Here is a 13,008-nt window from a genome sequence, read left to right on the forward strand (position 1 = left end):
AAATTGTTTTTAAAATGTCCTCTTCTAGAAACATAGTCTCTTTCATTCTCTCATACTATACTTGGGGAATGAAGCTCAGCCAGTGCCCATTAACAGCACGCTCCTAAGGAGGCCTAGTGTGATACCTGGATGCTACCTTAGGTCAAACAAACAAATTTCACTTAGGAAGTGAAATTCACAGTCACCAACGCCAGCATCTTCCTTAGACATATGCATACAAATCCAGACCTGTTAAAACATAGAACCACTGACAAAAGTACCAAGTGGTAATTACAGAAGAACATGAGATTGCACAAATATAAATTAGTTATTCCTCTCACGCCTCAGGTTTATCCACAAACGAAGATTATAAACAAGTTGGTTTTTTTTCACACAGTATTTTAATGATGGAAACGTGTGTTCTTGAACAATAATGATGGGTTGCTAGTATCACACTACCACTACCAACGTTTGCTTTTTGGTAATTGCTTTTCTTTCAAGAGTCAAAAGACTTTTTTCTATATATTGTGTTTGTACTCATATGAGATATAATGGACAAAACATTGTGCAGGTTTAAGGTGTACAACATGATATTTGATACATGTGTGTATTGCCAAATTATTACCACAATAAGGTTTGTTAACATGTCCATCACCTCACATAATTACCTTTTCTTTTCTGTGGTGAGACTACTTAAGGTTTACTGTCTTAGCAACTTTCAAATATATAAAACAAGTGGTGTTAGCACCCAATAAAACAAAAATTGCAATGTCCAGCATCTAGTCAAAAATTACCATGAATGCTGGAAATAGGAAAATATGACCCATAAATAGGAGAAAAATCAATCAATAGAAACATACCAAGAAATGCTAGATGATAGCATAACAAACAAGGAACTTAAGACAATTATTATAAATATGCTACATATGCCTAAGAAGGTAGAAAGAGACATGAACATTTTGAGGACAGAAATGAAAGCTATAAACAAGTCCTAATTGTAACTTCTAGAGATGGAAAATACAATATCTGAAATAATAAAACACTGAGTAGGATTAACATCAGATGAGATCCTAAAAAATATTACCATGAACTTAATGACATAGTACTTGAAACAATCCAAAATGAAGCAAAGAGAGGAAAAAAGACAATAATAAACAAAGAATCGGTGACATCTGAAACAAAATCAAGCAATCTAACATACATATAATTAGATTCCCAGAAATAAAGGAAAGGGATGGTGAGATAGAAGAAAGTATTTGAACAAATAATGGCAAAAACTTTCTCAAATTATAAGCTCACAGCTCCAAGAAACTCAGTAGACACCAAGTAAAAAAAGCAGAGGAAACACACCAAGGAATGTCAAAATCAAATTCCTGAAAAATAATGAAAAAGAGAACATTTTAAAAGCAACCAAGGGTAGGGGGTAGTGGATGTAAACACATATGTACAGTGGAACAAAGGCTGATAAAATGTAATTATATTATTTGAAGGTAGGCAGTGATAAGTTGAATGAGTATATTATAAATCTTAGAATGGCCATTAAAAACAAAAACAAAAGCAAGAACAAAAACAGAGAGAGATGTGGCTAATAGGTCAATAGTGTTTATAGAATGGAATCATAAGAAATACACAATTCAAAAGAAGACAGAAAAAAAGAGGAAATAAAGGAATAAATAACAGATGGGATAAATAGAAAATAAGAGCTAGATGGTAGCTTTAAACTTAATCATATTTTTAACTACATTAATTGTAACAAGTGGGAATAGACCACAGAGGGTCTCAAGGGAACATTTCTAGGATGACAGAACTATCCTATATTATGATTGCTGTGGTAGTTATATGACTACATACATTTTCTAAAGTTCGTCAATTTGTAAACTTAAAATTAGCTTCCTTATTGTATGTGAATTATATCTCAAAAATGTTGAGCAGAAAAAGAAATATATCTTTCAGTTGGGAATTCAGCAAGGAGGGCACATCAAAGAAAGCCATCCTGAAAACTATTTAAAACAAATGTTCAGGGGAGACCAAGATGGCAGAGGACTAAGACGCGGAGATCACCTTCCTCCCCACAAATACATCAGAAATACATCTACATGTGGAACAACCCCTACAGAACACCTACTGAACGCTGGCAGAAGACCTCAGATTTCCCAAAAGGCAAGAAACTCCCCACGTACCTGGGTAGGGCAGAAGAAAAAAGAAAAAACAGAGACAAGAATAGGGACGGGACCTGCACCAGTGGGAGGGAGCTGTGAAGGAGGAAAGATTTCCACGCACTAGGAGCCCCTTCGCGGGCAGAGACTGCGGGTGGCAGAGGGGGGAAGCTTCGGAGCCACGGAGGAGAGCGCAGCCACAGGGGTGCGGAGGGCAAAGCGGAGAGATTCCCGCACAGAGGCTCGGCGCCGAGCAGCACTCACCAGCCCGAGAGGCTTGTCTGCTCACCCGCCGGGGTGGGCGGGGCTGGGAGCTGAGGCTCGGGATTCGGTCGGATCGCAGGGAGAGGACTGGGGTTGGCGGCATGAACACAGCCTGAAGGGGTTAGCGCGCCACAGCTGCCGGGATGGAGTCCGGGAAAAAGCCTGCAGCTGCCGAACAGGCAAGAGACTTTTTCTTGCCTCTTTGTTTCCTGGTGCGCGAGGAGAGGGGATTCAGAGCGCCGCCTAAACGAGCTCCAGAGGCGGGCACGAGCCGCGGCTATCAGCGTGGACCCCAGAGACGGGCATGAGACGCTAAGGCTGCTGCCGCCACCAAGAAGCCTGTGTGCAAGCACAGGTCACTCTCCACACCGCCCCTCCCGGGAGCCGGTGCAGCCGCCACTGCCAGGGTCCCGTGATCCGGGGAAAACTTCCCCGGGAGAACGCATGGCGCGCCTCAGGCTGCTGCAACGTCACGACGCCTCTGCCGCCGCAGGCTCGCCCTGCCTCCTCTGTACCCCTCCCTCCCCGCGGCCTGAGTGAGCCAGAGCCCCCGAAGCAGCTGCTCCTTTAACCCCGTTCTGTCTGGGCGGGGAACAGACGCCCTCAGGCGACCTACATGCAGAGGCGGTTCCAAATCCAAAGCTGAACCCCGGGAGCTGTGCAAACAAAGAAGAGAAAGGAAAATCTCTCCCAGCAGCCTCAGGAGCAGTGGATTAAATCTCCACAATCAACTTGATGTACCTGCATCTCTGGAATACCTGAATAGACAATGAATCAACCCAAAATTGAGGTGGTGAATACACGTTCTTCTCAAGTGCTCATGGAACATTCTCCAGGACAGATGATATCTTGGGTCACAAATCAGGCCCTGGTAAATTTAAGAAAATTGAAATCGTATCAAGTATCTTTTCCGACCACAACGCTATGAGACTAGATATCAATTACAGGAAAATATCTGTAAAAACTACAAACACATGGAGGCTAAACAATACACTACTTAATAACCGAGACATCACTGAAGAAATCAAAGAGGAAATCAAAAAATACTAGAAACAAATCACAATGAAAACACGATGACCCAAAACCTATGGGATGCAACAAAGCAGTTCTAAGAGGAAACTTTATAGCAATCCAATCCTACCTCAAGAAACAACAAACATCTCAAATAAACAACCTAACCTTACACCTAAAGCAATTAGAGAAAAAAAACCCAAAGTTAGCAGAAGGAAAGAAATCATAAAGATCAGGTCAGAAATAAATGAAAAAGAAATGAAGGAAATGATAGCAAAGATCAATAAAATGAAAAGCTTGTTCTTTGAGAAGATAAACAAAATTGATAAACCATTAGCCAGACTCATCAAGAGAAAAAGGGAGAAAACTCAAATCAATAGAATTAGAAATGAAAAAGGAGAAGTAAAAACTGACACTGCAGAAATACAAAGGATCATGAGAGATTACTACAAGCAACTAAATGCCAATAAAATGGACAACCTGGAAGAAATGGACAAATTCTTAGAAAAGCACCACCTTCCAAGACTGAACCAGGAAGAAATAGAAAATATAAACAGACCAATCACAAGCACTGAAGTTGAAACTGTGATTTAAAATCTTCCAACAAACAAAAGCCCAGGACCAGATGGCTTCACAGGTGAATTCTACAAACATTTAGAGAAGAGCTAATACCCATCCTTCTCAAACTCTTCCAAAATATAGTAGAGGGAGGAACACTCCCAAACTCATTCTACGAGACCACAATCATCCTGTTATCAAAACCAGACAAAGATGTCACAAAGAAAGAAAACTACAGGCCAATATCACTGATGAACATAGATGCAAAAATCCTCAACAAAATACTAGCAAACAGAATCCAACAGCACATTAAAAGGATCCTACATCATGATCAAGTGGGGTTTATGCCAGGAATGCAAGGATTCTTCAACATATGCAAATTAATCAATGTGATACACCATATTCACAAATTGAAGGAGAAAAACCATATGATCATCTCAATAGATGAAGAAAAAACTTTTGACACCTATTTATGATAAAATTCAACACCTATTTATGATAAAAACCCTCCAGAAAGTAGGCATAGAGGGAACTAACCTCAACATAATGAAGGCCACATATGACAAACCCACAGCCAACATTGTTCTCAATGGTGAAAAACTGAAACCATTTCCACTAAGATCGGGAACAAGACAAGATTGTCCATTCTCACCAACGTAGTTGTGGAATTTTTAGCGAAAGCAATCAGAGAAGAAAAGAAAAAAAAGGAATCCAAATCGGAAAAGAAGAAGTAAAGCTGCCACTGTTTGCAGATGACATGATACTGTACATAAAGAATCCTAAAGAGGGGCTTCCCTGGTGGCGCAGTGGTTAAGAATCCGCCTGCCAATGCAGGGGACACGGGTTCGAGCCCTGGTCTGGGAAGATCCCACATGCCGCGGAGCAACTGGGCCCGTGAGCCACAATTACTGAGCCTGCGCGTCTGGAGCCTGTGCTCCGCAACAAGAGAGGCCGCGATACTGAGAGGCCCGCGCACCGCTATGAAGAGTGGCCCCCGCTTGCCACAACTAGAGAAAGCCCTCGCACAGAAACGAAGACACAACACAACCATAAATAAATTAATTAATAAAAAAAAAAAAAAAAAAAAGAATCCTAAAGACTCTACCAGAAAACTACTAGAGCTAATCAATGAATTTGGTAAAGTAGCAGGATACAAAATTAATGCACAGAAATCACTTGCATTCCTATACATTAATGATGAAAAATCTGAAAGAGAAATTAAGGAAACACTCCCACTTCCCATTGCAACAAAAAGAATAAAATACCTAGGAATAAACCTACCTAGGGAGACAAAAGACCGGTATGCAGAAAATTATAAGACACTGATGAAAGAAATTAAAGATGATACAAACAGATGGAGAGATATACCATGTTCTTGGACTGGAAGAATCAACATTGTGAAAATGACTATACTACCCAAAGCAATCTACAGATTCAATGCAATCCCTATCAAACTACCAATGGCACTTTTCACATAACTAGAACAAATAATTTCACAATTTGTATGGAAACACAAAAGACCCCGAATAGCCAAAGCAACCTTGAGAAAGAAAAACGGAGCTGGAGGAATCACACTCCTGGACCTCAGACTACACTACAAAGCTACAGTAATCAAGACAGTATGGTACTGGCACAAAAACAAATATAGATCAATGGAACAGGATAGAAAGCCCAGAGATAAACCCACGCACATATGGTCACCTTATTTTTGTTAAAGGAGGCAAGGATATACAATGGAGAAAAGACAGCCCCTTCAATAAGTGGTGCTGGGAAAAGTGGGCAGTTACATGTAAAAGAATGAAATTAGAACACTCCCTAACACCATACACAAAAATAAACTCAAAATGGATTAAAGACCTAAATGTAAGGCGAGACATTATAAAACTCTTAGAGGAAAACATAGGCAGAACACTCTATGACATAAATCACAGCAAGATCTTTTTTGACCCACCTCCTAGAGAAATGGAAATAAAAACAAAAATAAACAAATGGGACCTAATGACACTTAAAAGATTTTGCACAGCAAAGGAAACCATAAACAAGATGAAAAGACAGCCCTCAGAAAGGGAGAAAATATTTGCAAATGAAGCAACTGACAAAGGATTAATTTCCAAAATATAAAAGCAGCTCATGCAGCTCAATATCAAAAAACAAACAACCCAATCCAAAAATGGGCAGAAGACCTAAATAGACATTTCTCCAAAGAAGATATACAGATTGTCAACAAATACATGAAAGGATGCTCAACATCACTAATCATTAGAGAAATGCAAATCAAAACTACAATGAGGTATCACCTCACACTGGTCAGAATGGCCATCATCAAAAAATCTACAAACAGTAAATGCTGGAGAGGGTGTGGCAAAAAGGGAACCCTCTTGCACTCTTGGTGGGAATGTAAATTGATACAGCCACTATGGAGAACAGTATGGAGGTTCCTTAAAAAACTAAAAATAGAACTACCATACGATCCAGCAATCCCACTACTGGGCATATACCCTGAGAAAACCATAATTCAAAAAGAGTCTTGTACCACAATGTTGATTGCAGCTCTATTTCCAATAGCCAGGACATGGAAGCAACCTAAGTGTCCATTGACAGATGAATGGATAAAGAAGATGTGGCTCATATATACAATGGAATATTACTCAGCCATAAAAGGAAGCAAAATCGAGTTATTTGTAGTGAGGTGGATGGACCTAGAGTCTGTCATACAGAGTGAAGTAAGTCAGAAAGAGAAAAACAAATGCCGTATGCTAACACATATGTATGGAATCTAAAAAAAAATAAAATAAATAAAACAAATGTTCAACATCTCAGAAGAGGTTTTTATTTTTCATCTTTTCCATTCTTAATAAAGTATCAATATTTTGTTTTAAAATAAGAGTTTTATTTAAATTCTCCATGCTCCTATATCATTTCAGGCTCCCTGGCCTGAAGTACCATTAGTCACTAGAGACCCATTTCAAGGGAATGCCATTCTGTTCTCTTGTGAATCCAAAGACCCTTTTATTTTTCCTTAGGAAACACAGATGAGTGCTTGGGCTTATGGAGGGTGGGAGTGTGCATATGTACATGTGTCTGTCTAATCTTTACCTGTTTTCTGAGAGAAGAAAATAATTTGGTTTATTCTATGAAGGAGTATTTTTAAGAATAAAACCTCACTGCTTAGTAATCTAGGGAAGTGCTTGTTGATGCCTTCTTGATGCTTTTAAGATTTATGAGATCCTATAAACATTGCCATATAAACTTTTATTCTGTCATCCTCTTCATCTTCTCACTGTTAGGAGAAGCAAAGAGCTTATTGAGAGAAACAAGGTAGGACATTGAAATAAATACAGGATATTGATTGCTCCTCTTCCCTGAGCTTCTGAGTCAATCTATACACTGGAAGTGTCCAACAACAATTTATGTTCCTAACATTTGCTTGTAAATTGGCTTTTTGGGATGCTGAATGCAATTTCCCTAGCAAACAAAGTTATAAACCACATTTAGGTTCCCCAGCTTGCCCATGACAGCCTATTAATCGATAACATAGCACTTTTCTTGGTGAGAAATACATTAAACATAACATTTCAAAACAGATAAATATCTTTTCTGCATCCTCTCATCTTTCCCACACATTTTGGTGTCCTCCTGTCCCTTGAACCCTTCACTATATATACTTTCCTTGGGGAGTGGGGCAAATCAAGAATTTTTTAAGAGGATGATTCATTACACAAACATATCCAACTGGTGATATTTCAAATAGCCTAGAAAAGTGAAAGGAAATATTTTATGCAAAATAGGGGAAGGATTTTTTAGAAAAGACACATGCATACAGTTATATAAACATAGGGGAGACAAAAGGAATTTGGTGATCATCTAATCCAACAGCATTTCCCACAATAACAACTTTCTTGAGTCTGTAGACTGTTACTCGTTATCATTTTAAAAAAAAAAGAGAATTATGTTTCAAATGATTGGAACACGGTATGTTAATATAAGAAAAGCATTCATTCATTCAAGTATTAATATTATGCTAATGAATGTTGTGAATCAATAAGTGTTGCCTAAACTCACTTGGCTATGGAGCTGCACCTCACAGGACTAATGTTCTGTGAACTATACTTTAGGAAATAATGTTTTCATCACATCTTCAAAGAATGTCTTCTACATCATCAAGGATTTCCATCAATAATGGAGAGTTCTCTGCTCTTCAGGAGTGTCCCTTTGTAGGATGTTCTGTCCCTTTAAAGGAGTCCAGTGCAATGAAAATAACCTGTGAGCCATATATGGAAGTTACAATTTTTTATTTTAAATTTATTAGATTCTTATTAATTGCCTAAATTTAAATTATTTAAATTAAAAAGGTTTACATTTAAAGTAAAAAAGAAACACATTAAATTAATTTTAATATATTTTATTTAACGCAATATATCCTTATATATGATCATTGCAACATACAATCAATATGAAAGTATTAATTCATGAGATATTGCACAATTTTTTGTACTAAGTTTTTGAAATCCACTGTGTATTTTACACTTACAGCACATCTCAATTTGGACCAATCATATTTTAAGAGTTCAATAGCAACACATGGCTAGTGGCTACCGTATTGGATGGTATAGCTTTAAAATAGTTTAACATCTATTGAGTCTTAATCCTCCTTTATTTTGAACAAATCCAGTCACTAAAAAATTGAAATCAGAATCCTAAATTTTAGACATGAATGTGTTCTTAGAAATCATTTAATGCAATCCTCTCAATTCTACAGCAAAGTAATGAAAGAGTGATGGGATTGGAATGCAAGTTACATTCTCCTGGCCCCTGATATACTCTACTATTTTAAAATGGAAACATTATGGTTTGAATTTATAAAAAGAATTGCTGGCTTTACTTAAAAAAAATCACTACAGGATCCCCCTTAAAAATTGTCCACCTCCAGAAAATTTAATACGTGATTCTTTAAAATAAAAATTCAATTTGCAAACACATTTTCCAGACTTCATCTACTGCATAAAGTGATGCCACCTGCTCATTTTTAGTGCCAAACTAAAAACAGGGAATCTTTTTTAGATTAAAAAGCAACGCTTGTCTGTTGCTACATTTTATTGTATGAGGTACTTGAGCCAGCAGTACAAACATATAATAAACACAGCAACCATAGCCAAGTTAGCAATATGCTGGTCCTTCTCCATTTCTCTCAGGAGAAGGGCATCCAGCTTTCATTCATCTGCTCAGCCTCTGTCCTTAAGCCAGATGATATCACTTCAAATTTGAATTTTAAAATTCATTTTGCTAGTTTCTCTAGCCAACTCATTCTACTGGCCTTGGGGGAAAAAATAGAAACAGGCAAAAATTAAGACATGTAATAGGCAAATTGAGATTTCATTATCTATGCAATCTTTATCAAACTATTCTTAATGGAAAATTGGGACATTCCATATCCATATTGACTTTCTGCACTAAGTGGGTGTCTAGTTTTGCTCTTTTAGCGTTATTAATCTAATCTCTAGTTAATAGTCAATATGAAGCACTCAAGTCAACCAGTGCACCAAATGAAAGCTTTTATGGGAAAAAAAGAATATAATCCAAGGATATGTGAGAACAAAGCAGCCAAAGAACTACCCATCCAGATATCTCACGGATAATGACAAAAAAACAAACAAGAGATGTGCTGCTGTGATTATCTTTCCAGTTGAAATTAATAGTGAATCAACATCCTGTCTCCAGCTACCACCTTGGCTAGAAGCAATCCATTAAAATCACAGCTCAAGGTGGGGAACAGAAATTATGCTGGACGAATAATGATGCTGATAAATGATCGGATCATGACCATAAAACACCATGAGCAATTAAAGCAGATTGGAACTCTTCTCACCAACTCTAATTACTGGGCACCTGCCCACAAACCATATTGCTGTATCTGAATTCTGCAAAGACTAAACCTAAGCTACATTCTGGACTGCTAACCCACCAACTTTATAATAATACTTGTTTAATTAAAATGGTATAAAGAACAAGGCCACCATCAGACACCTGAATAACAAAGTCTCTCTATTCATCTTTTTCTTTTGTATCCAGAACAGACATTGTCTCAAAATAGCCTTGGCATCAACTTATCAGGTTCTCTTAATGGGCAGTCCTTACTTAAACTGGGCAGAAATGCATCCAAGTTATCAGGGAAGGAGATGGATACATTAATTTCTGATTCTTCCAGGGCAATATCGCAAGAGGTCAGTGTCTCCCAGCAGCCTGTAGATAGTTAAACTGTTAAACACCCTGGGACACCAGAACAAAGATAGGGACCTCTGCACATTACCCTGCAGAGAGAAAAAAAAAGCACTCCAGAGCTTGCGAGGAGGTGCCAACGCCGAATCATACCTGGAAAGAATGGGGATTTGTGCTATAGCTTAAAGAAAAAAGGGAAAATTGTTTAACCCAGGTACTGGGAGAGTCATGGAGAAATAATTACAAATGTTATCTGAAGCTCTTTGCATCTCAAACATCCAGATTATTCTGCATAACAGGAAGAATCTTGTATCTAGGCACCAACAACTCAAAGTTATAAAATCTAGAAAGTGTTGACCATTTGAAGTCTAAGGAGGCTTAGACTTCATACTTCTTAGTATGCAATAAAGGAAAACAAATTTACAACTACTTATTGGAAGTATAGAGGAGAGATAAACCTAAAAATGTCTAGCAAGCAAACAATAGTATATAGAAATTCACTGATATCCATTATACAAAAACTTACTTTAAAAATCAATAATATTATGTTCACTCAGTGTTAAATTTGTTTGATTTTTTTTAACTTAATAGGTACTTGTAAGTGTGTTTGACCATCTAGTCTTATTTTTGTTACACAAAGTCCTTGAACTTTTCCAGGGCAAGTTCTTCTATCATGGGGATTTTCAGGAACTTTAACATAATGGCTCAAAAGGGAGTACAATATATTTTACTTTCTTCCTTCACAGAGTCTTCCAAATAAATATGCCTCGTCTTTAACAAACTCATTTCTGTGGCACGTACGAAATACACAGCTTGTATTATTACATTTTCAGTCATAGCTGACAGAAGCTATGCAATCTAGCTTAAGCATGATTGGAAATGTCAGGGATAAGGGCTTCACACATTGATGAATCCAGGGAATTATCTCTCTTCATTTTCTATTCACAAGACAGAAAAAATAGTTACTGGTCAGCCCAGGGGAAAGAGAGTATTTGGTGATATTTTCTGCTGGGAAAAAAATTCCACAGACCTTGATTATCCTGATGTGTGTATTAGACCTATCCTTAGACCATTCATTGCGTGTGTATTAGACCCATCTTTAAACCATTCATTGTGTTCGGTAGGTTGCGTACTCTAATTACTCACAATCATGTTTACTGCCAACTCCTCTGGCTGGAGAAAAGATCAGCTGCACCCAGATAACATGCACTGGTTTCCCTAGAAGAAAGAGAGGTTCTAGTTCTAGGTGAATGGGGGTCTAGCACAGGGTATTTTTGTTTGTTTGTTTCTAAACCATTGAAGCAAACAAAATGGAGCTCCTTGTGAAACTGCTAGTGTGCTGGTGGAGGTGTTTCTCTTTGCTGCTGTCACCCTGTAGTGAAAAGGGACCATTTCTGGCTAAAGAACATAGCCTGGCCTAGTGTTTTCCTCTATTATGGCCATCGCCAGCTGGTAGGCAAGGACTCTCAATTCTCCATTCTTTGTGGATGGGTTGGGGAACACTGGTGTTTCCTGACCTGGTAAAAATATCCCTGGTAGATTTGCACAGGTTTCCTGTCACTCAGCAGCCAAGCTCAGCTCCCTATAAAAGCACTCCAGAAATTCCTCCTAGGTTCTTCCTGTGATCCCTCTGTTCTAACCAAAAGAAACGGCATCCAGGGCCCATGCCTGGGTTGTTTCAGTCCAAATCTCCTCTTCTAGTCCCACCATTTCATCCCTAGAAACATAAGATCTTCTTTAGATTCTCTGTGTGAATTTTGTTTGACCAGTGCCTCACCGTTAGTTCTTCTTCTCATGATTTTTGAATCAGAGCCTCTGGATACTGTGTGTTTAGCTCTCTGGAGTCCCTCTATTACCAAGTCATATAACTAGCAGATTCCCTCCTCTTAAAATCACTTTTTACTTATAATTTCCAACACTCTGCCCACCCAGACCAACTGTAAATTTCCTTTCTCCCATTTGGAGACATCTTATCTCTGTTACTATATTCAGGGATTCACAAGGCTGTTTATAATTTAAAACATGCCTGCAGACTTCTGCTCTGTTTCTGTTTTCATATATTCACATGTTAACATAGGACCTATGTGGAAAATCACTTCTACATTTCACAGTCATCTTTCTAGATGAAGTTTATATTTCCACAGTCATTTTCAAACCAGGGAAATAGCCTGCCTGTGATTATGCTGCTTCCTGTACCTAGAATATTATTTCTGTCTCTGCCCTTTTATACCTCCAAGTGTTTACACTCAAGAGTCTACTTCTAGAAAACTATTTTAAAGAAAGAAAAAAATGCAGCAAAGACTTAATACCAAAGGTATTAAGGTAATTGCACTGTCTCATAACAACAACAGAAAAAACAAGAAAAGAAAATAAAAGGAAGACATTTATGTATCCAGTAATGAGATTTATTTAAAATTATAGTATAGGCAAATACATTTTATATAGGCATTGAATATTATTGACAAAGTTTTAAAAAATACAAGAAAGTGCTTATGACATTTTTTAAAAGATAAATGGGATATAAATAATTCAGATAAATCTCAACCATGTTAAAACTATGCATAAAAGAAAAAAAAACTGAAATAAAGTGCTAATGTGGTTATTTCTTACTGGATTATGGAGGATTGACTAGTTTGGGTGTTTGTCAATAACCTGCATATGCGTAACTTTTAGGATAAGAAAAATAACCTATAGACAGTATTAAAAATAAATACAACCTAATCTTAAGGATTCAGCTTAAATATCATCTTTTCAATGAAACTTTCATTGATCTTTCTCCTTTTTCTTCTTTGTATTAACAGATTACTTGGCTTACAACGATCCC

This window comes from Balaenoptera acutorostrata, chromosome 11, assembly GCF_949987535.1.
Source record: "Balaenoptera acutorostrata chromosome 11, mBalAcu1.1, whole genome shotgun sequence".
Classification (NCBI taxonomy): domain Eukaryota; kingdom Metazoa; phylum Chordata; class Mammalia; order Artiodactyla; family Balaenopteridae; genus Balaenoptera; species Balaenoptera acutorostrata.